Source organism: Antechinus flavipes, chromosome 4, assembly GCF_016432865.1.
Source record: "Antechinus flavipes isolate AdamAnt ecotype Samford, QLD, Australia chromosome 4, AdamAnt_v2, whole genome shotgun sequence".
NCBI lineage: Eukaryota > Metazoa > Chordata > Mammalia > Dasyuromorphia > Dasyuridae > Antechinus > Antechinus flavipes.
The window spans coordinates 192,792,589-192,820,054 of record NC_067401.1 but is presented as its reverse complement, the minus strand read 5'-3'; the positions used below and the strand labels follow the sequence as shown (position 1 = coordinate 192,820,054).

Genomic DNA, 27,466 nt, shown 5'->3' with positions numbered 1-27,466 from the left:
AGTTTCTTCTTCTTTAAGGTGGGAATAATAATTCCTGTCTTTTTTGCTTCATAAGGTTGTTATCAAGGGAGAGTGAGATAATGAATGAAAAAGTACCAAATGCTGTTCAAGTATAAAAAACGGTTGCTGTTGCTGTTATCAGGAAGACCAAATTCAAATCATGCCTTAGGAACTTTAGCCTCAGATTCCTCATCTATAAAATAGGGATAATAATGGGGCTTATCTTATAGGATCATTGTGAGGATAAACTATCATATGTAATGATACATATTAATTCTTATAAATTTAGTTTTATTAATTTTGATTGATAGTATATTAATATTAACCTATAAATATAAATTTTAATTATATCAAATGCTTTTGCAAACCTAAAATGGTATATGTATATCAACTATTACATTATCATCATTTATTGAATGGTCCTTGCTTGACATGGGTTCTCTCACCTCTTTATTTAGCATCCTAATTAGATTCCCAGCTTTCAGTATCTCCTTTTTCTAATTCATCTTTCATGAAACTGATAAAATAATCCTCCAAAAGCACAAGGCTGACAGCGTCATTCTCTTGCTTAGAAGACTTCAGTGGCTCCCTCTCCCATTAGGATAAAGTTCAAATTCCTCAGTTTGACATTTAAAGACCTTTCTAGCTTTGTTGCTATTAATTTTCTTCATGCTTTCTACAATTCAGCTGAATAATCTCATTCCATGACTTTTATCCATGCTTTTGTAAAAGATGCCTTAATGCTCACGATATGCTTCTGCTTCATCTCTGACTCCTAAAAACTATTGTAGCTTTCCTTCAAGGCTTGCTATTTGTTGCTACCTATAAAAAAATCACTTCTCATTCCCTTACCCCATTAACGTTCTCTCTTTCCTCAAATTATCATGTATATACTTAATATATTTACCTGCTTAAAAATAGTTTCCCAGCAGTAGAAAACAATCTCATTCAGACAAGGATTGTTTTTTCTTTTCCATTTATATTCTTAATGCCCAACATAGTGGGCATTAATGCCTGGCACATAGTAGGTACTTTGCTGATACTTTTTGGTTTGGATTGGATAGACTGGTCCTAGAAGAAAGAACTTTTTTAAGGGAAAACTTATTAGTGGACTGGGAGAAAGGGGACTAATTTTTTTTTCTACTGACATCTTTTGTTTTTGCATCTTCTACATTTCCCACTTTATTTTGCCCATACTCTGTGGGCAAAAGAGAGAGTCCTCCCATATAAGCAACAAAAAAACAATAAAAAAAACAACAATTAAAAAAAGAGGATAAAGGACAATTAACCAAATTAGCCAACATATTGAAAAAAATCTGATTTTAAACAGTGTTCCAAATGAATGGTCCTTCACCTTGGAAAAGAAGTGTGGATAAGTATCTTCCTTCTCTTCTTTTTTAAAATAGTATTTTATTTTTCCAAATACACATAAAGTTTTCAACATTCACTTTTGTAAAACTTTGTGATCTAAATTTTTCTCCTTCCCTCACCTCTACTTCCCCAGGACAGCAAGCTACCTGATACAAGTTCAATATGTGCTATCCTTGCCTTCTTTGGACCTAGGCTTGAAGAGTATATAAATTTATAGCACTCCGCTTTGATTGCTTTGTTTTTAGTGTCATTCTTTCCATTTCCATTCTTGTAATCATTGTGTATATTGCTTTCTTGGTTCTCATTTCACCTTGCATCAGTTCACAGAAATCTTGACCACTTCTCTGCATTCAACATAATCATTGTGTCTTAGAGTACCATTCCATCCCATTTGCCTGCAGAGATTTGTTTAGCTGTTCCCTGATTCATGAGTACCCACTTTGTTTCCAGTTCCTTGATCTCAAAAGAAGTGCTCCTATAAATATCTTAGGTAGAAGAAGGGGATTGCTGTTTCCCCATTCATGACTCCCCAGGGCTTTTCTCCTCTTTGCAGCCCCAGCTTTCCTCAGCTTTAAAATGGGAATATATATGCCAAGCCATTTCTTCAGGTTAGTATGAGAATGAAAATAAAGGGTGAACTGGGAGTAAGGTGGGCGTCATGTTTAGAGATTTAGGGGGGGACTTTTGCTTGGGTACCAGCTGATGCTTGAAAACCTCTAGGTCTTTGGAGATAGAACGTGGCAGAAATGATGACATCCAGCATCCAGCTCCCACCTCTGGCTAGTTTTATTGAGGTGACTGGCGTGTGTTGGGTCGGGGGGTTGGGGGGGGGAGTCGGAGAGGAGACAGTGGATTTAAGTCCTTCTTTTGGCAGCCCCTCCGGTTTTAGCTGGTGATCCTAATTAAAAGCCCTGATCCAAAAGGCTTGATGATGGAATTTCTAATTAAATCAATTTCATCTCGTCTGGGAGACAGAGGTTTGCATACGATAAGCATGAAATTAATAATTATGTTTAGAAATTAACCATTGCTCAAGCCCGCGATGCTTGCCCGTCCCCCCCTCCTCCCTTGCCCTTGGTTTTGGATGCGGATGGGTCATTTGAGCCTGACTTGGCAGCATGCAGCAGGGACAGTGAGGTGGGGGAGACTGGCAGTGGAAACTGAGAGGGGATACAGCCCCTCCCACTGCTTTGCCAAGCCTCCAGGGAACTGCGGGCCTTCCCCCTTTCCCCCAGAATCTGTAAGACCACCTGTCAGATTAAGCATACATGTGTGCCCTTGAGTGTGCTCAGGTTCTGTGTGTGTGTCCGTCCGTGTGACGTTACATCATGCGTTCATCTCTGTGTTCCTATGGCCATTAACACTCCTTCTCCCAAGGTGGGAAGGTGGGGGGGAAAGAGGAGGACAGGCTTCCAAGGCGGCAGGTTCTTCTCTGCACCGTGCGCGCTCCCCCACGTCCACAATTTCTCCCCAGATTCAGAAGCAATGCATGCGGTGGGGAAGTCTGCTCTCTGGGGCTCTGTTTCTGTCTCTGAATTCATTTTCAGGGCAGCATGGGATGAGAGAAAGAACATTGGATTGGATGGGGAATAAGAAAACCTGGACTGAAATTTCAGCTGTTAATTACTACAAATGTGATCTTTGAGCAAGATACTTATCCTCTTGAAAAATCACTTTTCCTGCCTCTAAAGTAAAGAAGCCGGACAAGGGAGTCCCAGAGTTCATTCTCAGCTTTGATAGCCCTTACTTCGAAAGCCTTGATTCTGCCTCTTACCAAGCTATGAGCCAAACAAGATGACTATTCCATTCCTCCAGTTCTCAGTGCCTTTGCAGGCCATCACCCCACACTGGCTACACTTTTTCTCTGTTCTCTGTCTTGACTCCTTTCTGAAACAACTTAACTCTACACTATCCCCTATTATTGAATCCTTTGCTCCCTTGTCTTGTTTCTGATCACACCTTATGAAATCCCAATCCAGGATTACTTTTACCGTCTTTCTTCTTCACTCCTATTCATGGACTGCTGAAAGGAACTAGAGGAAATCATGAAACCGCCTAGACTGGGTCCAACAAAAATGTATGTTATCCAATCTTAACTGGACCCTTACTGCAACAAGGTAAACATTCTAGTCTATCCTTAATCCATTTGCTATAACATTCTCCACTGTGGTTCTATACTTCCTCATCTCTCCTGAAGCCTCCTATGTACTCTTTCCCCACACTTTTCAATAAAAAATTCTCCAATAAGAGAATTTTACTTCAGTTGTCATTGAAAAATAAACACGAGACTATTTTTTGAAACCTCCCCTTCCCATCTCACATAATCAAACATTGCTCTCCTTATTCTTTCCTCCTGCATTCTGTCTTAGATGAAGAAATAGTCTTTCTTCTTGTTAAGGTCAACTTTTCTACATTAACGCTTGATCCCATTCCCTTGGACTTCTCTAATAAGTTGCCCTTATTATTTTTATTATCTCTCTTCTCTTTAATTCTTCCCCAACTATTGTTATTGCTTCCTTGCTACTTACATGCCTATACAACTTCCCTCTCTATAAACTCCTCTCACTTGATCCTTCCATACGTGCTAGCTGTCGTTCTTATTTTTCCTTCCCTTTCTGTCCAAACTCTTTGAGAGAGCTGTCTATACTCAATACTTCCCCTCTACTTCCCCTCCTTTCAATCTTTTATAAACTCTCTGCAGTCTGACTTCTATCATTATTCAACCAAAACTCTCTTCTCCAAGTTTCCAGTGATTTGCTAATTGCTAAGTCTAATGGCTTTTTTTTTGACCCCAGTGCTTATCTTCTTTGACCTCCTCTTTTAGTGCTGTTGACTTCCTCTTCCTGGATACTTTCCTTTCTATTTTTTTGTGATGCTACTCTCCTTCTTTCTGTTTCCTCAAGTCTTCTCTGCTGGTTTTTTATCCATGTCATACTTACTAACTGTGGGTATTCCCCCAAGGCTTTGACTTGGATCCTCTTCTCTTTTTGCTCTATACTTGGTAATCTTTTAACTTCCATGGTTCACTTATTATCTTCATGCATATGATTTCTACATCTATATGTGCAACACAAGTCTCTTTCCTGAGTTCCAAGACTGTGTTACTAAGTGCTTTTTAGACATCTTGAACTAGATGTCCTATAGACATCTCAGATTCTACATGTACAAAACTCATTATTTTTCTTCCCCAAATTTCCCAATTATTGTCAAGGACTCCACCATCTTTCTGGTTATTCACAGTCACAACCTTGGGGGCATTCTTTACTCCCAATTCTCATATATTCCATATATATGTGTGTGTGTATGTATATATATATATATATATACATATATATATATTTTTTTTTGCTAAATCTCCTTTTCACCACCTATCATTCATATACCCACTTCTCTCCATTAATATAACCATAGCCCTATTCTAGACCTTTATCGCTTCTTAGTTAGAGTCTTTTCCCATTTCCATCCATTTATTTAAGCAGACTGTACATATAAAGATGATTGTGTCCTCTCTCTTGTTCACTTAGCTTTGCTGGCTCCCTATTGGCCCTGGACAATACAACTTAATTATTATCATAATATTAAAGTTATTAAAACTTTGATTGATAAAAACTGTCCTAAGACTTTTTGGGACACCCTGTACTTACACAGTGAATGGATATAATGCTTCAATCAGGAAGGCCTAGATTCAAATCATACCTGAGATATGCTGAATAAGTTTGCTAGCTATACAAATGTACTAACTGAATGACCCTAGGCAAAAATTTTGACCTTTTTGAACTTCGATTCCTACATCTGGGAAATGGCAATGATAATATTTGCATAGCAGATAGAGCATAAAAACTTGGAGTTAGGAAGACCTGAGTTAGAATCCTGTCTTAGTAAACTTACTAGCTGCATGACCTCAGGTGAGTCCCTTAAGTTTTCTGATTTCCACTTTTCTCATTGATAGGATTGGAATCTTTATAGCTTTGTTTAAATATTAAATGAGATAATTAATGGAAAGATTTTTGCAAACCATAAAGCATGACTTAAATTAGCCAGTATTATAATGGTTATTAAATGTTAGTAGGCTTTTTCTATTTATGTCCATTCTATTTTCACATGATTCTGTTTCTCTTCTCTGTCTCTTTCTTTGTCTCTATCTTTTTCTCTTTCTTGGTCTCTGTCTATCTCTCTTCTGTCTGTCTGTCTCTCTTTTTCTCTGTCTCTGTTTGTCTCTCTCCCTCTCTCATCTTTCTGTCTCTGTGTCTCTCTAATTTTCTTTCTCTCTCTCAATTTCTTTGTCTTTCTGTCTCATTCTCTCTCACACATTTCTTCTCTTTCTTTTTCTGTTTCTCTTATTCTGTCTCTGACTTCTTTTCTCTCTCTCATTTTTCTCTTTTTCTCTGTCTTTGTGTCTCTCTCTCAATATATAAATTATACACACACACACATACATACATATATCTGCATGAGAGACATCCTGAGAGAGCAAGAAGACCCAGGAAAACAGATTCTGAAACTTATTATCTGTGTAACCCTGAGCTGGTCACATAAACTCTCTCTGTTTTAGATGACTCGCTGAGGCTGTAAGTGGCAGAGAAGGTGCCAACTTGCATTGGCAGAAGAAATTCTGTCATCTGAGAATTCTCTATTCTGTAGACATCACAGGTCTAGTTTCTATCATTATTACTGACAAAATATTCTACATTATTTTTTCTATTGCTTGCTTCATAGGGAGATTTTGAAGGAAACATTTTGTAAACTATAAAGTGCTCAAGAAATGTGGGCTATTACAAGATCATGCTGATGACTTCACATGTATAATGGATATCATATTGCTTGCTCTCTCAGTGGGTGAGGAGGGGTTGGAGGGAGGGAGAGAATTTGGAGCTCAAAATTTTAAAAACAACAACAGAATGCTTAAAATAAATAAATAAGCCAAGAGCATGTTGAATTTGTAGTCCTGCATTCTGGATTTAATGTTGCTCATTCCCTATGTGACCATAGGAAGCCAGAAATACCAAATATATTTTCTCGGATTGTCCCCCCCATCCCTGGAATGCTTTCCCTCCTCCTCTTCACCTATTATCTTTCCTGACTTCCTTTAATCCTACACAAAATTTCATCTTCTACAGAAAACCATTCCCACTCCTCCTTAAAACTAATTCATGTGCCTTCCTTTTCTTGTTTACTTCCTAGTTATCCTGCCCATACTTTGCAGCTAATTGGATTACTGATTCTAGAGTCAGGAAGATCTGAGTTCAAAATCTCCCTCAGGGAGAATTATTAGTTTTGTATATCTGGGCAAAACACTTCAGCCTGCTTGCCTGAGTTTCCTCAACTGTAAAATGATTTGGAGAAAGACACAGCAAGTCACTCCAATATCTTTGCCAAGAAAACCCTAAATGGAATCATGAAAAGTCAGACAAATTTGAATATCTCAATAAATAAATAGCTTGTTTGTACATAATTTGTGTATTTATTTGTTGTCTCTCCCTTTAGATTGTGAGATCCTTGAGGGTAGATGCTATTTTTTTTCCTCTTTTTGAATCTTCACAGCTTGGCATAGGCCCTGACACATAGTAAGTGCTTAATGGATGCTCATTGCCTGACTGACTGACAGGAGGTCTTTTGGAAGTCATTTCCCCATGGAGCTCAGATTGACCTGGGAGAGGAGGGGGATACACTGAAAAGGGCATATCTGAAGAAATTGAGTGAAATAGTTTAGGAACTCTTGGATAAATGTCTCCCAGCTTTTTCCCAAATAAGAATTACCATAAAGAATAGTAATAGTTTTCCTTAATTTCCTTTGAGCTTCAAAACAACTCTGTAAGGTAGGCAATGCAGAGATCATTAGCCTTAATTTAGGGATGAGGAAGCAGTCACAGAGAAGATACCCATGGACAGCTAATTCTCAGAGTAGGGTTTGAATTTAGATCTTCCTATTGCTAGTCCTAGCCTTCTGTTCTGTTGACCCTAAACTTCCTAGGGTCCTCAGAAAAGTTACAAAGGATCCTTAGCAGAAAAGAGTTTTATTCTTCAATTTCTCAACCAATCTCAGATGGAGCAAAGAACTGGGAACCCTTTTTTCTTTGCTAGGAAGCAGATGGCCTGGAAGGGTCCAGGATCGTCCCTTTTCCTAGCTACAATAGCAGGGACTCCCTCAAGAGGCAGAGTCCTTGCACAATGGAGGCTGTCCTAGTTACCACTCTTAGAATTAAGGATTTAGATGAAGAAGAGATCTTAGAAACTTCATGGGAAGCTAGGTATTGCAGTGGATAGAGTGCTAGGCCTGGAGTCAGGAAGATTCATCATCCTGAGTTCAAATCTAACCTCAGATACTTTCTAGCTGTGTGACTCTGGGCAAGCCACTTAACCTGGTTTATCTAAGTTTCCTCATCTGTAAAATGAGCTGAAGAAAGAAATGGCAAGCCACTCTAGTATTTTTGCCAAGAAAACCCCAAATGAGGTATGGAAGAGTCAGACATGATGGAAAATGACCAGACCACAACCCTTTGTTTTACAGATGAGCTACCTGAATTTGAATCCTGCTTCAGATACTTACTAGCTATATGACTCTGGGCAAGTTGCATCAGTTTCTTCATCTGTGAAATGAGGGGACTAGACTTCCTAGCCTCCAAGGTCCCTTTCCAGGGATGCCCATCATTTGGAGAATGGCTGAATAAATTGTAATGTATAATTGTTATGGAATATTGTTCTATGGGAAGTGACCAGCAGAATGCTTAAAAAAAACCCTGAAAAGTCCTCTATGAACTCAAGCAAAGTGAAATATACTGTATACAAAGTAATAGCAATGTTTTGGGATGATCAGCTGTAAATGACTTTACTATTCTCAGTAGTAAAATGATCCATGACTATTTGAAGGACTTATGATGAAAAATCCTATTCATATCCAGAGAAGAAATTGATTATGTTTGAAAACAGATTGAATCATACTTTCTCTATCTTTTTTAAATTTTATTTTTATTGAGAGTTTTTTTATGTTAGGGTGGGAGAGCTATGTTTTCTTTCACAATGTGACTTAAATGGAAATGTTTTACATAACTTCACATGTAATTTCTTATCTGGAACACAAAAGTTTTATATATATATTTTTGAGAGGCAATTGGGATTAAGTGACTTGCCCAGAATTACACAGCTAGTAAAAAAAAAAAGTCCTTCCGACTCCAGGGCTGGTACACTATCCACTGCGCCATTCTGCTGCCTCCAAAAATTTATAAATATATAAATATACAAATTGTTTTAAATTTAGCTGGGGAAAATATTAAATAAATAAATATGATTCAAAGTTTCTTTCCGCCTATGACCTGTGACCAAATGAGCTGATGTACAAACGTTTATTGATTGAATGATTGATTCTGACAGAAGGGGAAGTGACCTGGTCAAACAGCAGAGCCAAGTCTTCTGTATCTAAAGCTATGCTCTTTCTCCTACCCCAAGAAATCTCTTGTCTTTCCCCAGAGAACAGGGCAGTGTTACACAGAATGGGAAGAGAATGAACATTTATATTGTGCCTATTACATACTAAGCAATATTTTCTCATTAGAGGTAGGTACTGTCATTATTCCCATTATACAGTTGAGGAAACTGAGGCAAAGGTTAAGTAATTTACCCAGGATCATAGGACTTTTAGGTGTCTAAAGTTGGATTTGAATTCAGTTCCTCCTGATTTGTTCCATCCATTTCTCCACCACTTAGCTGCCTCATAGCCTAGTGGAAAGAGCTCCAGATTAGGTGTCAGAAAACATCTTGGGCAAGCCATTTAATTAATTCTCTGAGCCTCAGTTTCCTCACCAGTAAAATGAGGCCATTGGCCTCTGAGGACCTTTCCATCTCTAAATATGTGATTTTATGAATAGGTCCATCTAGAGATCATGCAGGAGGGGCCTTGGATGCTGCATAACTCACTTGGAAGTTGCTAGCATCATCCTCAAGATGAATTTCATCATTTTTTTTTCTTCCTCTTTCTAAACAGAGGTAATAGGTAATTACTATGTACTCTGTACATAGTACAGATGTACTCTGAGCTAGAAGTCAGTAGACTGTCTATGTTCTAGTCCTGGCTCTGAAACTCAAAGGAAGAGTTCAGGGGTTCCCAGCCTTAGATTATCACTAGAAAGAACATTGAATCTGGGGTCAGAAATATCAGAGTTCAAATTTGGACTCAAATGTTTATTAATTGTGTGATTCTGTGGCAAGTCACCTGGCCTGTGTTTGCCTTAGTTTCCTCATTTGTAAAATGGGGATAATAATAGCCTCTTATCCCCCCCCCTCTACCCCCCTTCAACCTTCCCTCCCCACCCAGGGTTGTTGTGAGAATATAACAAAATAATATTTTTAAAGCACTTCACGTAGTGTCTGGCGCATAATATTTATGTTCAACAAATATTTGTTTCCTTTGGTACCCTTTGGCTTTTAGTAAAGTTGCTTGTACTTTTTATTTAACATGAAAGGAAATAAATGATAAGATTTTTGCCATATGCATGAATATAGAAAAGATTAATTTCAATAGTATAATTGAGTTATTTACCAGGTATTTCCCATACCCCCTTGACAAACTTCTCCAGTATCAGGTTGCCTTGATTAGACAATCTCAAATATTTTTCCAGCCTGCAAGGAATAAGGTCCATGAGTTTTATGATAGGTTTTAAGGTGGCAAAGATTTATTGGTAGCCAATTTAGGGTCAGAATGAAGAAAGGATAGGAATCATTGTTAGAGAATGAGGGGTAGACAAACAGCATGCTGATGGAGAGCATGGGAAATACAGGGGCCACATGGAGATGAGAGAGATCTTAGAGTGAGAGACGAGTCATTGAGCCTGTCCAGGAAAGGCTTAAAACAGGGGAGTTGACCTAATATGGTGGTGTGTCCTGGATAAAGAAAGGTTAATTTAGAGTAATTTCTGTGATTGAGGCAGGGATCCAGAGACTATGGACAGTGGAAATATCTCTCACTTGATCAGAGCACAGCCTAGCATTAGTCATAGATAGCGTGTTTGCAGATAATCCTTTAAGATTGCAAAGCATTGAATATATGTCATCTCATGACAGACTGGTGAGATAGGTATTATCATCCCATTTTCATGGATGGTGAGACTGAGGCCGAGGTGGTAAAGTGAGTGGTCATATAACTAGGAAGTTAAATAAAGCAGAATTTGAACTCAAGTGTTCTGGACCCCAAGTCTAGTATTGCACTCACCGTCCCCCCTAGTGTTGTCAGTTTTTCAATTGACCAGTGAGCAGTGATAGATTGGACTTGGGAGGAGACTTGCCAGGCTAGTCTTGAATGGAGCTGGGATAAGAGCATTTTGTAATAGGACGGACCCCTTTGTGCCTGAGCTTGCTTGGAAAGCTTCCTACCTGCCTGGAGCAGGCCTGAAAAATGGCATCTTCCAGGACAGTGTCATTTCTTCTCTAACCCTAGCTCCATCCTCCCTTTTTTCTGCCCACCTTTAGCTTGACTCAAGAGACTGATTAATGAGTGGTTGAGTCAGACTGCACTGGGCCCTGGGAAACTTTGTACCTAGCGTAATCTCATTTGTATATTGCTTGTACCCTGAGATTTCCTTACTTAGCAGTGGAGTAATTTGGGCACTGGAAGCAGCTGACTATGAAAGAAATAGAGAATGAGGAGGTAGGGAAAGGAGAAACAGAGAGAGAAGCAGGCAAGGAGACAGTCGTAACAGGAGCTGACATTTATATTAGGCTCTTAGATTTACAGAGCAATTTATATTGTGATCTCTTTTGAGTCTCATACCACCTTGGTTATTATTATCCCCATTTTACAGATAAAGAAACTGGATCAGCAAAAAGAAATGGGAGATGGGAAGAGTACTTAGCTGTGGAATTAAAGGGGCTGGGTTCCAATTCTGCAAGATATTGGAGAAGTCACTTTACCTCCCCTGGGCCTCAGTTTCCCCCTCTGTAAAATAGGGATTTTCTCTAAATCCCCTTCTAATTCTAGGGTTGTGGTCTCACGAGGAAGACAGAGGGAAAGTGGTTTGTCCCTAGTTACATAGCAAGTGTTTCAAGTGGGTTTTGAATTCAATTCCTCTGATTAGGTCTCTTTTCATGACAACTCATTGCATCTCCTATTAAAAACATATACACATAGTCACTGATTAAATTAATACTTGACAATGATCTTTGAAATATAAGACTATGCTTGAGGAGAGGAGAAAGGAATGAGAAAGAAGGGGGAAGGGAAGGAAGGGAGCAGAATGGATTAAACAGTTATGAGGGGGGTGGGTTTTTGTCTCTTTTCTCACAAGGGTTCTGCAAGAGGACTCTTCTGGCCCCATGTCTGGGATCATGGGTCCGTGCCAGATCAGCCTAACCTTGTCAGGGAGATGTTTGAGGAGAGGTGGACTTGACAGGCTGAGCTATCTTTTCCTGGGCCCTGCCTAAAGGCCCTTTGGAGAGGCAGGTTCTTTCTTCCCTCACCTTGTCTGCTTTTTCTGAAATGTGAATTCCCTGACTGCTCTAGCTTTCATGTACCTAAAAGCATCACTGCCTTTTATCTGAGAAAATAGCTGATGCAGGAGCTGGGCCATTGTATAGGCACCTGAGAGCTGAAGATCAAAAGAGAGAGGAAGAAGCAGCAAAAACCAGAGCTTATTTTGGCCCCATCTGTATAGCAAAGGGCTCAGAAAATCTCTGCAAGTCTCATCTCTGGCTCCAGCCCCAACTCCAACCCTGGCCCCAGGCCTACCCCTAACCCCCTACCTGGAGACTGGCTGCTAGATATCTCATAGACGCTTTTCAGAGGGTAAAGAGCAGCAAAGAACCTTAGAAATCATTTGGTCCAACCCTCTTAATTTTATAGCAGAGGGAACTGAGACCCAGAGAAGGGATTTGGTAAGGACTATACAGCTAAATAAGTGGCAAAGACAAAATTGGATTAAAAATGTTATTTATCAGTATTCTTTGTTTTTTTAAAATGTTCCTCCCCAATCCTATTCTTAGTGAATCAACTTCTCTAAGAGACAAAAAGCAGCGGGGCAAAATTTAAGTAAGATATCAAGTATATTTGACAGGATGTATAATGTTTTGCAGCCAGAGTCTCCTGTTATGTCATCTTATAAAAAAGGATGAGAAGTGTGTGTTTTTAAAAATCTTTTTCTCTGGATCAAGCTTGTTCAATAGGATAGTGCACAAAGTGTTTGGATTTGTTTTTTGTTATCCTTATTTTCAATTACATTGTTCTAGTGTCATTGTAATTCTCATGTCTGTTGGTTTCCTCGTTTCACTTTTCTAATGTTTTCCAAATCTTCTCTAAATTCTTTCTTGTTTATAATTTCCTATAGCTCAGCAATACTCCTTTACATTGGGTACCTGGGTGGTGCAGTGGGTAGGTGCTAGTCTTGGAGCCTCATCTTCCTAAGTACAAAACTGGTCTCAGATACTAACTAGCTATGTGACCCTGGACAGATCACTAATCTTATTCAAATCAGTTTCCTCATCTGTAAAATGAGCTGGAGAGAGAAATGGCAAACAACTCCAGTATCTTACCAAGAAAACTCCAAATGGGTCACAAAAAGTCAAACACGACTGATCAACAACAAACTCTATTGCAGAGGTTCTCAAACTTTTGTTTTCAGTATCTTTATCCTATTAAAAATTATTGAGGATCTCTCCAAAGCATTTTTTTTATCTGGGTTATATTTATAGACATTTACTATATTGAAAATAAAAACCATTTTTGAATTTGTAGACTCTCTAAAAGGGTTTCAGAGATCCCCAGGATTCTCTAGACCATACTTTGAGAACCACTGGTCTATTATATTTGACTACTGCTACTTATTTAGTCATTCCCATTCCTATACTGATTTTATTTGCAATTCTTTCCTAACATAAAAAGACTGATTGATGTAAAATCTTTCTGTCTTTGATCCCTCTGGAATGTCTGGGTCAAAGGGTATAGGCATTTTAGCCACTTTTTTTAAAAAAATGCAATCTTAAGGGATTAAGAAGACTTAAAGACCATTGAGCCCAATCACCTCCCTAAGCATTTTTCATATGAATAAACTGAGGTACATGAATTGTCCAGAGTGACATAACTAGTAAACGAGTCAGGATTTCCCAGAATGGTTGTCTCACTTCATAGCAAGCCAATATTCTAGTGCAAATTTTCTGACTTCAAACTCAGTTCTCTTTCCCTATATGACATAGCTTCCAGACTGATGACTGGGATGCCAGTGCACTGATATGAAAACTGGCTGACTCACTAAAGGCCTTCCAAGTTGCCCTGGAAGTGGGTGAGGAATCAAGATGGAACTTGATTTTAGTGCTTTGCCCATTTGGCTGGGTGAGTAACTGAAGGCTCCTGTCCAGAACTGCTGCCATCCTTGCCACTGAGGATGAAGTGGGGAGGTGATCACAGGGATTGGCAAGAACCATAATGACTCAGAGGAAGGAAAGAGAACATCTGAGGTGGCAAGGACCTCTGACTCTGGGAAAGTCACTTCACAACTCATCTTCAGTTTCCTCATCTGTAAAATGGGAATAATATTAATGGTACCTACCTAAAAAGGATATTGTGAGGATTAAATGGAATAATGTATGTAAAGGGTTTTGCAATCTTGAAACCAGATAAATTATTCCTGGCTATCAGAATGTGGGGAAGGTAGGGATATGATGCCAATGATTTCTTTAGGCCTGTCTCAGCTTGTCTGGGATTAGTTTAGGAGGCTGGAACATCCTCAGAGTAAGATTGAGGGCCTGGTAGACTCAGATAGAGAAAAAAAGGATACATAGCTTTGGGTTGTGCCTCTAATTTTGGGTTTTCTCAACTGTGGGTTGAGAAAGTAGTTTGTGAATGTGAACCTGGGAAAGTAATTTTTCCATTCTGGGTCTCACTTGCCTCCTTTGTCAAATTAGGAGGAGGGGCAACTTGGACTGTGTGATCTTAGGCTCGTATTGTGAGCTGGATCGACCATTCTGTCAACAAGTGTTTATTAAGCTAAGGACAGCTTGGTGACAAAGTGCTTCGAGCACTGGCCCTGGAGTCAGGAAGACTTTGGACTCATATATTTACTGACAATTTGCTTAATCTCTATTTGCCTCAGCTTCCTCAACTATAAAATGTGTAGCACCTACCTCGAAAGTATTATGAGGATCAAATGAGATCATATCTGTCTAAAGTATCTGGCACAGCGCTTGGCACATGGAGGATATAAATTTTATGGAAATGCATATTCCCTTTCCATCTCTCCCTCAGATGCCTAATCTGTGCCAGGCACAGTGCTAGATCCTAGGGATGAAGGTTAAAAATGAAAGAGACTCTGCCCTCAAAGAGCTTACACTCCATTGGTTCCATTTCTACCATAGAAAGTGCTGCTAGACACAATCATGGTAGAAATATTTATATAGAAGAATTGCATGTGTTTAACATATATTGGATTACTTGCCATCTAGGAGAGGGGATGGGAGAAAGGGAGAGAAATTTGGAACACAAGGTTTGCAGTGGTCAATGTCAAAAAACTATCCATGTGTATGTTTTGAAAATAAAAAGCTTTAATAAAATAAAAATTAACCAAAAGGAAAAAAAGAGAAAGTCCTGCCAGGTATATTTTGACCTATCTGTTTTTGACCTCCTTGTTATTTCTTTACAAAATATAGAGAAGATAATTGGGGCAACAGTGACCAGATCATCAGCCCTGGAGTCAGGAGTACCTGAGAGCAAATCTGACCTCAGACACTTAATACTTAGTGTGACCTTGGGCAAGTCACTTAACCCCAATTGCCTTGCCCCCCCCCCAAAAAAAAAATAAAGAGAAGTTAATTGAGGGGAGGGCAGCTCACAAAGTTTTGAAGGAAACTAGGAATTCAAGAACCAGAGGTAAGGTTCAATCTCTTTTTTCCTTTTCTTTTTTTAAATTAAAGCTTTTTATTTTCAAAATATATGCAAGGATAATTTTCAACATTCACCCCTGCAAAATCTCGTGCTCCAAATTTTTCCCCTCCTTCCCCTCCGACCCCTTCCCCTATACTGCAAATAATCCAATATATGTTAAACACATGCAATTCTTCTATACATATTTCTATATATATCCTGCTACATAAGAAAAATCAGATCAAAAAGGAAAAAAATGAGAAAGAACAAAATTCAAGCAAACAACAACAAAAAGACTGAATATACTATGTTGTGATCGACACTCAGTTCCCACAGTCCTCTCTCTGGGTGCAGATGGCTCTCTTCATCACAAGACCATTGGAACTGGCCTGAATCATCTCTCCTTGAAGAGAGCCATGTCTATCAGAACTGATCATTAAATAATCTTGCTGTTGTAATGATTTCCTGGTTCTGCTCATTTTACTCAGTATCAGTTCATGTAAGTCTTTCCAAGTCTCTCAGTATTCCTCCTACTGATCATTTCTTATGGAACAATAATATTCCATAATATTCATATACCATAACTTATTCAGCCATTCTCTAATTAATGGGCATCGCTTTAATTTACAGTTTCTTGCCACTACAAAAAGGGCTGCTACAAATATTTAACAATTATCTTTCATTGAAGATAACCTTGTTCCTGCCTTCAAGGAGTTTATTGTCTAGAGGAGAAAGGACATGGCCAGGAAAAGATGATTCACCATTCAAAGTTACCTATGCTTCAGTGGCAGCATAGAGTGCCAAGCCTGGAGTCAGGAAGACTTGTCATCCTGAGTTCAAAAGATACTTCCTAGCTGTGTGATCACTTCACCCTGTTTGCCTCAGTTTTCTCATCTATAAAATGAGCTGGAGGAGGAAATGGCAAATTACTGTAGTATTTTGGCCAAGAAAACCCCGAATGGGGACATGGCTGGAACAGTAACTTGCTAAGTAGAGTTCAGACAACCTGTGCCAGAGAACTTGGGAGGGAGACATTTTGGTGGGCTTGTTGGGTTGGAAGTGGAGAAAAAGTCAGTGTGTATTCAAGGATGTTTTGTGGCTCTGTCATTCTTATGTGGGAAGGGGAGACCATGGCCTGAGTACAGTTTACTATGCAATCATCTACAACGACAGAGAGAAAAAGAGTGAAGAGAAGAGGAGAGAGTGAAGGCAAAGGCAGAAATAAGAGAAGGGAGAGAGGAACAAAGACAGAAAGAGAAAAAGAAAGTAGAGAGGCAAGAAGGCAGGAGACTGAGAAGAGGAGAGAGAGCAAGAGATAAAGAGGAGAGAGTGAGAGAATGAGAGAAAAAAAATAGAGACAAAGAGAGATGGGGAGAGAGACAAAGGATGAGAGAAAGAAAAAACGGAGAAAGAGAGAGGAAGGAGAAAGAGAAAGAGGAAGAGAGGGTAATCAGGAAGGAGGGAGAGAAGGAAAGAGACAGTGAGTAAGAGGGAGAGAGAGAGAAAGAGAAAGAAAAGACAGAGACAGAGACAGAGAGAAAGTGAGAGAAAATAAAAGAGAGAGAGGTTTCCTTGTTTCACTTTTCTAATGTTTTCCAAATCTTCTCTAAATTCTTTGGGGGGGGGGGGAAAGAGAGAGAAAGAGAGGGAAAGAGAAGAATGGGTGGGACTGGGTGGATAGGTGCCTATCTTTTTTTTCCTTTTTTTCAATATTTTTTCTATCCCACAAGGACCTTGTATCTTATAAGTAAAGGACGAGGCATCCTAAACACACTTGCCATCACGATGTCTCTGACTGCAGAGTACACTGGACCTGGGCAGTATGAAGACCTTGCTCCTTGTTTCTTCTGTGGTGGGAAGGGACTGCCCTGATCTGCTTTTCTTCCCAATGACTATAACAACATGGCCAACAACATGGTGGAGACCTGAAATCGAGCCCTTACCCCTGCCACTTTAGGGAAAAGCAGGTTTATTGCTCTGGGCCTCAGTTTCTCTGTATAATGGGGATAAAACTTGTCCTACCTCAAAGGGCTGGTTCTGGGGATCAAATGAGAGAGTGGGTATAAAAGCTTTAAATTGTAAAAAGTGTCCAGATGTGAGGTCTAATGATAATATGAATATAATTATAATTATAATCACATGGTTGCCAGGGGCCTGGAGCATTATCTGTGGTCAGGGAACAGTTTTCCATGATAATAATAGCTAACATTTACATAGCACTATGGTTTACAAAGTGCTTTTATAAGATTGATCTTTGTTTGAAAATAAAATAAAATTTAATTAAAAAAATCCCACCAAAGTGCTTTACCATGGATTTAAGTGGCCCAGATCCACATATATGCTCATAGTCTCAGACACACATAAATGCACTCAGACACACTCGGAGAAATATCCTCGGCTTTCCTCTTCATTATTGCTGTAAGCTAACAACTTGGACATCTTTGTCACTAAGGAAATGAAGGAGTTTCACTCCCTTATTCAAAACAAATATTAACTGAGAACAGATTCTGTAAGGCACTGTGTTGGGATCTGGAGAAGATATAAAGATAAATAAAATAGGGTGCCTGCCTTATTGGCTGAAGCAGTGAGGTGGTATAGTATATAGAGTGCTGAGCCTGAAATCAGGAAGACTTCAATTCAAATTCAGTTTTAAATGCTTATGTGTGACCCTGGGTAAATCAATTTAATTTGCCTACCTCAGTTTCTTCATCTATAAATGGGGACAATAGTAACATCTATCTCCCAAGATTGTTGTAAAGATCAAATGAGATGAAATTTGTAAAGCCCTTAGCACAGTGTGTATGCTAAATATAGATATATAATATGTTATGTAAACATATATATATATATATAATATATGGAAATATAATATACACATGCTTGTTTTCTTATTTCTTTCCTAATGAGATTGGATCAAAAACCAGGAACCAAGTAACTCCCACACAAAGTATAATTTGAAAATGTAGCAGAAGAAGCAATAGATAGATCTAAAGTCAGCAAAACCCATCAGATGTACCCTAGCTGTGTGACTTTGGAGAAGTCACTTTTCTGCAGATCTCTCAATTTCCTCTGCTAATGTAGGATAACACTTGTATTATCCACTCCATAAGGTGGTTTCTAAGAAATTTCTTTGGAAAGCACTTAAAAGCATTCTAGAAATTATTTCAAAGTATCATCAGAGAAGTATATACAAAGTACTCCAAGAATCCTAGGGGAAGTGAGAGCATTTTTGACTGGGGAGATGAGGGAAACATGGTTCTGCTTATTGTTGGGCCTTGAAGGAAGAGGAGGGCTTTCATAAATAAAGATGAGAAATCACAGGATTATGGATAGAAAACTTATAGGGTTCTTGGAGGCTATTGAGTTCAACCCCTTTATTTTATAGATGAGGTGAGCTGACATTGGTCAATTGGTAAGTGTCTGAAGCACCATTTGAACCCAAGGTCTTCCTAAATTCAAGCCCAGTTCAGCATCTACTATACCCTACTTATCAGTATTCTTATTAGTAGTATATAAAAGGCAGGGCATTCCAAACTGATGGAAGATTATCCAAACCAAGGGAAAATTCAGGGAAACTAAGAAGAGACTAAGACAAAGATGGGGAGAAAGCACCTCCTCTGAAGCATCTCCTCTTTGCTTCTGTGAGGAACAGTTGTGAGATGAATGCAAAAGGTTAAACTAGTGTTATTCCTTCCCTGTTGGACTGTGGCTACAGAGGGAGACTGAGCTGAGTCGAGCCCCACTGGCACAAACCAGATTGGAACCTAAATAACCACCTTTTGGGTAATGGGAATACCTCACCACCTATAGAGGAAGGGTCAGGGCTGGACAGGGAGGAAAAGCAGACTACAGGATCCTCTTAGTGTTCAGAGTGGTTGTTACTAGCTCACAATGTAGTGATGGTGCTGGGGAGATTTGGGGGACAGGGGGAGATACAGAGAAGATGGGGACACAGAAGAAGGGAGAAGGCAGAGGGAAGTGGAGACACAAAGGAATGGGGGAGACATAGAAGGAGATGGAGACAAAGCAGAGAAGTGAAGAGAACAAAGAGAAGGAGAGGAAGAAAGAAGAGAATGATAAACAGAATGGCAGAGAGAAGAGAGAGAAATGGGAGAAAAGGGGGAAAGGTGAGACCAAGAAATTGGAGAGAGAGAAATAATGAGATAGGAAGAAATAGTAACCTAGAGAAAGTGAAGGAAACAGGGAAGCAGGGGAGAAAAGAAAGGGTCAGGGAGATAAATACAGAATACAGAAAAGAGAAGACACAGAGAAAAACAGAAAAATGAGAGAGAAAAAGAGAAGGAACAGAGAAAAGCAGAAACGGAGAATGAGACATGCAAACAAACAGAATATTGAGGGAGGCAACAAGACTGAGAGACAGAAGCAGAGGAGAACCACCAAGAGAAAGAGCAAGAGAAAGTTGCTTAACAACAGGAAAAAAACACCAATTCCTTTGGGTCAGCTTGGTCCTTTGTAAAGAAATTTCAGGCATCATCTAGTAAAAGGGTATGTTGAGGATAGGTAATATTCTTCAAGGATTGAAATGATTCTTTTTTTTTTTTTTTAAAGCAATTCTGTCTAATCCCATGGTCCTAATAACTGAAATACAAATCTGAAGGAATATTAGTGCTGATTGGCCTGTTCATTTCTTTTTGCAAAAAACCTGCATCCTTTTAGTGTTCAGAGTACCACAGACAATGTGGTGATGGTGCTGGGGAGATTTGGGGGCAGGGGGGAAATACAGAGAAGATGGGGACACAGAAGAAGGGAGCATTACCTGATTGATAATCCTACGTTAGGTATGACCAGTCTATCCTTTCCCCACCTTTCCCATAGGTAGATAAATAAATAAAAGATTTATTAAGCACTTGTGGTACTATGGATAGAGCATTGGATTTGGAATCAGGAAAATTCATTTTCATGGTTTCAAGTCCAGCCCCAGATATTTACTATATTACCTTGTTTGCCTTAGTTTCCTCATCTGTAAAACGATCTTGAGAAGGGAATGGCAAACTACTCAGTATCTTTGTCAAGGAAATCCCAAATAGGGTCATAAAGAGTCAGCTATGACTGAAAATAATTTAATAACAACAAATATTCTAGTCACTATGCTAAGAACCAGGTATACAAAATACAAAAAAAAAAAAAAAAAGAAAGAAAGAAAGCAAGATGGTCCTTGTTTTTTCAAGAAGCTTACATCATAACAAGGGGAAAAAAAAAACTTAAAGGAGATACAGAAAGAAGGAATTGGAAAAAGGGTACTTACTCTATTAGGAATAATTCTGCTGGTGAGAAGATGGATCACTTTGGAGAGTAAGTTGAGATGGGAGATGTGTGAAGGACGTACCTTTCCTCTCTAGCTCTGGATTTTGAGACTTCCCTTCAAGTTATTCTTCTTCCTCAGGGAATTTAATCCTTCTACAATGATTCTTTAAATATTTTTTGTTTTTATATCTCTTTAATTTCTGTATGTAATTTGTATGTATGCAATTTCTGTATAGTCCTTGTAGCAAAGCATAAAAATATAATGGGGAAAAAAGATCAATCCAACAAAACTATCCAACACATTAATAAAATCTGAATATATATGTAATGTTCCATACTTATAGTCTCCTGCCTTTGCAAAGAAGAAACACAAGCTTAAATCCTCATCTTTTCTCCAGGGTCAAGCTAGGACATTATAATTATGCAACATATGGCATCTACTTTCTTTTCATTTATATTGTGATAATCATTGTATATATTGTTTTCCAAGTTCTTGAACACTTCACTCTACACTGGTACATATTTCTTTTCTTTGTCTTCTATATTATTTCATTTGGTGATCTCATCAGCTCCCATGGATTCAACCATCATCTCTGTGTTGATGATTCTTAAATTTATTTATCCAGTTCTAATCACTTTCCTAATAACCAGTCCTAGTTAAACATCTCAAATGGATATTCCCACATCCACTCCAATGCAACAAATGCCAAATAGAGTCCCCCAGTTCTCCTTACATATAGTCCTACTTTTTTAGGATCTCTCTATATTAGGACCACCATCTTCCCACTGTTGTAAGCTTACAATGGCAGAGTTGTGACTCCTCCTTCATACCTATCCCACATACCCAATTTATTGCCAAGTTCTGTCATTCCTACCTTCAGAACATTTCTCATATACATCCCCTTTTCCCCATTCACATAGTTATTACCCTGGTGCAGGCTTTTTATCACTTTACTCCTGAACCATTGCCCAAGCCTGTTGATTGGACTCTATCTATCTCAAGTCTCTCCCTACCTATGTAGGGACTATATGTAAGGAGGATTGGGGGACTCTATTTGGCATTTGTTGCATTGGGGTGAATGTGGGAATATCCATTTTGAGATGTTTAACTAGGACTGGTTATTAGGAAAGTTATTAGAACTGGATAAATAAATTTAAGAATCATCAACACAGAGATGATGGTTGAATCCATGGGAGCTGATGAGATCACCAAATGAAATAATAGAGAAGACAAAGAGAAGTTCATTATCTACCTAGGTACCAAAGTCATCTTCCTTTGCTTGAGTCTGACCATGCTACATCTCAACACAACCAACTCCAGTGATTCCCTATTATCTCCTGGATCAATCATAAAATCCTCTGTTTGCCCTTTAAAGCCCGACTTCTTGTGATGTTCCTTACACAAGACTTTCCATCTCCTGGCTGGTCCCCAGGCTTGGAATTCTCCTGCTTCATTCTGCCTTCAAGCTTCCCTGACTCACTTAAAATCCCACAGTCTATTTATTATTTTTATTTTTTCTTTGCTGAAGCAATTGGGAGTTAAGTGACTTGTCCAGGGTCACACAACTAGTAAATGTTAAGTGTCTGGATTTGAACTCAGGTCCTTTTGACTCCAGGGCTGGTGCACTATCTAATTCATCATCTAGCTGCCCCTCCACAGTCTATTTTTTTTTAATTTAAAAGCTATTTCATTTCTTTTTAAATTAAATCTTTCCCCCCTCCAATTAACAAGCATTGATTTTCTTTCTTCACCTCCCTTTCTCCCTCAGTGAGGGGGGAAAAAAAGAAAAAACAAAACTCTTATAACAAATATGCAATGAAGCAAAATATATCCCCATGTCAGTCAGCTCTCAGCAAAATGTAATTTAAAAAAAGATTATATATATATGTATTTATTTATTTTAGGGAGGTAATTAGGGTTAAATCACTGGCCCAAGGTTACACAACTAAGTGTCTGAGGTTGCATTTGAACTCAGTTCCTCCTTCCTCTGTGCCACCTAGCTGCCTCAAAAACCTCACCTTCTATGAGAGACCTTCATGCTAGAGTTTTTGCTCTGAGAGTATCTCCAATTTATCCTGTATCTATCTTGTTTGTACATAGTTGTTTGCATTGTTGTCTTCCTCATTGGATTGTGAATTCTTTGAAATCAAAGTCTTTTTTTGTCTTTCTTTGTATCCTTGGTAATTAGCACAGTACCTGGAACACAGCAGGCATTTTGAAAATGCTTGTTGATTGCCTGACTACCTTGGGGTCCCTGCCTAGGAGCTTTGAGTAAAAATAATTTTTGAACAAGAGGAGTTGAAATGAAAAGATTTGGGGGCTAACCCACAAGCAAATTCAGTGAACCATTCCCATTCCCCTTAAACATGAAAGAATTGCTCACATGCCAGTTCAAAAGATGAAGAATGGGATAGCACTAACCAGGGAAGGTTTCTTAGAGGAAATCACTCAATCTTGGATGGCCAACTCCACTTCTTCCTTGATTGAGATGGATTTCTGAAACCAAGGGTGTGCCTTCTATCATCCCAGGAAAATCTCAGTAGGGTTGATGACATTTGAAGAACTGGGGTGGAAGCAGAAGGAGTTCCTTCATCCTTTAATTAATTGAACAAAGAGCCCAAGGTCTGTCTCTGATTTTTCTATGTGATATTGAGCTAGTCATTCCATCTTTTCTGGAAGATTTCCACTACTTTAAAATGAGGGGGTTGAACTAGTTAATATCAAAGATCTCCTCCAGTTCCCTTAGTATATTTCTCTCTTTTTATTGTTAGGATGGAGAGCAACCAAGACCAGAGGAGGAGCTGAAATTAGAGGTGGGGATTGTGAGATAGTAGAATTTCCTTTCCAGAGACTATTTGGACAGAGATTGGGAGAACAAACATGGCTTGGAGGCAGAGGGATGAACGGACATCTTAAGATCCTTTCTACCATTCAGCTCCAAATAAAGGCTGAACAATCTCAGTTAGTGGAATTAATCTTCCTAGGCTTGCTCTTCTAGCTCATTACATATGTTAAAGATTTTTTAGGACTCTTCTTTTGGGGAAGGTAGGAATGGGGATCAGGTTGTAGTACAGCTGTGTAATTCTGTGTAATGGGGACTTGGTTTGTGTAGGTACTGCTATTTTATATTCTTCAATAAAATTTAAAGAGTCTCCTTTGTGGGGAAGATAGTATTTATCTCTGATTTCAATAATGTAAATAACTGATGGTGAGGAAAAGTTCCTGCATCAATGTATCTTAGTCAGTCAGTCATAATAACATAATAACAATAAAAATATATTAAATGTGTATGTGCCAGGCATTGTGGTAAACATTGGGGTACAAAGAAAAGCAAAAGACAGCTCCTGTTTTCAAGGAGCACACAGTCTAATGGGAGAGACAATGTGCAAACAATTATTTACAAACAAACTACATATAGGATAAATTGGGAAATAATTGGAAGGCACTAGAATTAAAAGGAAATCAGGAAAGGCTTTCCAGAAAAGGTAGGATTTTAACTAGAACTTTAAGAAAGCCAGAAGGGGGAAAGGAGAAGGGAGAACATTCCAGCATTGGATTGAAGTGTGTGTGTGTATGTGTGTGTGTGTGTGTGTGTGTGTGTGTGTGTGTGTGTGTGTAAAGCAAGAGAGGACTACAAAAGTGATGGGAGAAAAAAAAGTGATGGGAGGTGGAAGCTATGAAGAACTTTGTTGTTTTTGTTTGTTTTTCATTCTCAAAGAGGATCATAGCATTGTGAAAATGCCATGAATTGGATATAAGTGAGGGAGACCTGTGCAAAATCACCAGCCTCACTTTCTCTTTGGAACCATCTGTATCTAGCAGCCAGATATAGATTTGAATGACTGGAGATGGCCCAGATATAGTGGGAGACTTTGGCCTTTTTGAGCTAAGGTCTTTTCCAGGTCTCAGTTTGTCTGAGGCAATGCCCAATCAGTGATTAAGGCTAGATAAAAATGAGGCAAAGAATGGCCTCTTTTATTCCCCCTGAAGCAAATGGGGTTAAGTGACTTGCCCAGGTCACAGAGCTAGGAAGTGTTAAGTGTCTGAAATCAGATTTGAACTCAGGTCCTCCTGACTTCAGGGGTGGTGCTCTATCCACTGTACCACCTAGCTGCCCTGAGAATGGCCTCTTTTACTCTTTCAAAAAATCATTCTGGAAGGGGAAGACTCTCAGGGTTTCTGGCCAAAATAGAAACAAATGTTATTTATAATTTGTAATAGTCATAAATAAATAATTTATAATAACAAATTTAAAATAATTGCACTACAAATCTTGCAGAGTTTTGGTGAGATCAACTAATGATGTATGTGATAGCAATCTACAAATTGTAAACTGGTATATAAAAATAAGCAATTTTTTTCTCTCTTCATTCATTTTTTCCTTTCATTTTCCACGTGGCCTCTCCTGGAAAGAATCTCTTCATCCTAGAAAATCCTTTTTAGTGTATAACTCCCATTTCATGAGATCGAAGGGAAGAGTAAAAGGATCCTACCCTTAAAGAAGAATCCCCTGACCAGCCATCTTCTGTTCCCTCTCTGGCTGCATTTCTCTGGACTTCTCCATCATGCTCCCCTGGAAAATATCTTCCTTTCCCATCCCATCTCCCTTTCAGCTTCTCTTTATTTGTGTTCTTTCATCCAGAACTTTTATTTCAGTAACGTTACCACTCCTTTACTAAGGAAAAGGAGCACAGAGTTGGAAGTGACCTTAGTGATAATCTAATTTAATCTCTTCATTTTACAGATGACTACAGTCCACAGAAGTGAAATGATTTCTGTAAGATCACACAAGTAGTAAGAAGCACATCTAAGATTTTAATCCAGGTCTTGACTCTAAATCCAAAATTCTCTTCCTCATATCACAGAAGAAAGATGGCTAGTGCTGGGATGACTCATAGTCAAAACAGAAGATTTTATAAGTGATCCTGGAGGTGATAGAAAGCTCCTGAAGTTATTCTGTAACTTACATTTATAGAGAGCTGCCCAGGGCCCTGAAAGATTAATTAATTTGTTCTAGCTCACACAGAGTGTGAGAGATAAGACAGAACCCTATGTTTCATTGACTCTAAAGTTGCCTCTCTAGACACCCTGTACATTCTGGAGCTTCTGAATTAGTCTACTACCTGTGTCCAATGGGCAATGTCTCAGTTTCCTCATTTGCAAAAATGAGGAGGTTGGATTAGATGGCCTTCAAGGCCACTTCAAGGTCTAGATAGAATCATGTATCCTAAATAAATTGGATTAACAATTTATATGATAGACAGAAAGGGTATGATTATTTAAATAATTGGCAGTTATTTTTATATGGTATTTTCTTGATTTGCAAGTAGGTTTTTTTTTTTTTTTTTGCCATAGTATACACAGTATTAACTCTTTGATTCTGGGCAAAGCATTGCATAATCATAAATGTAGTGATGAAAGGGATATTTCAAGGTTATCTAACACAAACCCCACTCATTTGACAGTTGAGGTGGCTAGGTGGAGTAGTGGTTGGAGCTCCAAGCTTGGAATCAAGAATTCTGTACAAGTGATTCTATACAAATCACCTAACTTCTGCCTCAGTTTCCTCATCTGTAAATCGGGGATGATAGCGCCTATTTCCTGGGATTGTTGTGAGCATCAAATGAGATAACACTTGTAAAGCAGTTAGCACAGTGCCTGGCATATAGTAAATGCTACATAAATGTAAGTTTATTTTATTATGGAAACTGAGGCTAAAGGGAGTTAAACAACTTGCCCAAGACACACAAATAATATAGCTAACATTTGTATAGTTATATGTTTTGTAAAGGCTTTATATATATTATCTCATCTGATCTTCACAATAATCTTGTGAAGTAGGTACTATTATAACTATTTTCATTGAATAAATGAAGAAATCAAGGCTGTTAAATAACATGTTATGTTAAATAACATGCCCAGGCTAATAGGTGTCTGAAGTAAAATATGAACTCAAAGTCTATCTTGATTTCTGGACTAGTGCTTGCTCTATCTACTATCTATCTATCTATCTATCTGTCTGTCTGTCTGTCTATATCAATAAATCTGTTATCTATTATATATCTATAAATCTATGTCTATCTATATGTCTGTTCATCTATGAATCTATCTATTATTTATCTGTCTATAAATATATTTACCTAGTACTATATAATCTAAGAATCAAGAAGTAAATAGACTCAGGGTTTGAACCTGAGCCCTCAAATACTAAATCCTTTTTTTTTTCTTACTGAACCACACTGACATTTAACCTTTCTAAAGCTCAGTTTTCTCATCTGTAACATGGGTATACTAGAGACTAGTGAAAATAAAATAAGATAATACATATAAGGCAATTTGCAAACCCAAAAGAATCATATAAATGCTAGTTATTTTATTATTATTATTTGTATCGGGTGCTGAGGGGGTTAGTATGAATAGAATATGTGTTAAGTGTGTATATATGTATATCACAGGCAAAGCCAGAAGAAGCAGGTGGAGCTTGTCTGAGAAGTCTTGATGGATTTGGACATTCAACTTCAGCTAGATTTCACAACCTCCCGTTACTTTTAGTATCATATTAACCTGACTTGTATTCCTTATGGGGATCCTGAATTTCAGTAGAGGTGGGGGAGTTCTTCTTGATCTTTTTAGTAGTTGATGTCTCTCTCTCTTTCTCTCTCTCTGTCTCTCTCTGTCTCTCTGTCTCTGTCTCTGTGTCTCTGTGTCTGTCTCTCTCTCTCTGTGTCTCTTGTCTCTGTCTCTGTCTCTCTCTCTCTGTGTCTCTGTCTCTGTCTGTCTCTGTCTCTGTCTCTGTCTCTGTCTCTGTCTCTCTGTCTCTCTCTCTCTCTCTCTCTCTTTATGTCTCTATCTCTGTCTCTCTCCTAAAAAGTTATCTTATTCATATTATTTGATTGTATGTATGGAAATGTATTATTTCCTCCCTCTCATCTACTAGAATATAAGTTTTCTGAGCACAGGGAATGTTTTTATATTTGTTTTTGCTCTAGACT

At 38.5% G+C, this 27,466-nt stretch overlaps 1 protein-coding gene across 3 annotated transcripts in view; it reads left to right on the top strand.

The window, feature by feature from the left end:
* Positions 1–27,466, top strand: part of GRM4 (glutamate metabotropic receptor 4) — a 321,402-nt gene that overhangs the window by 114,940 nt on the left and 178,996 nt on the right. The window lies entirely within an intron of this gene.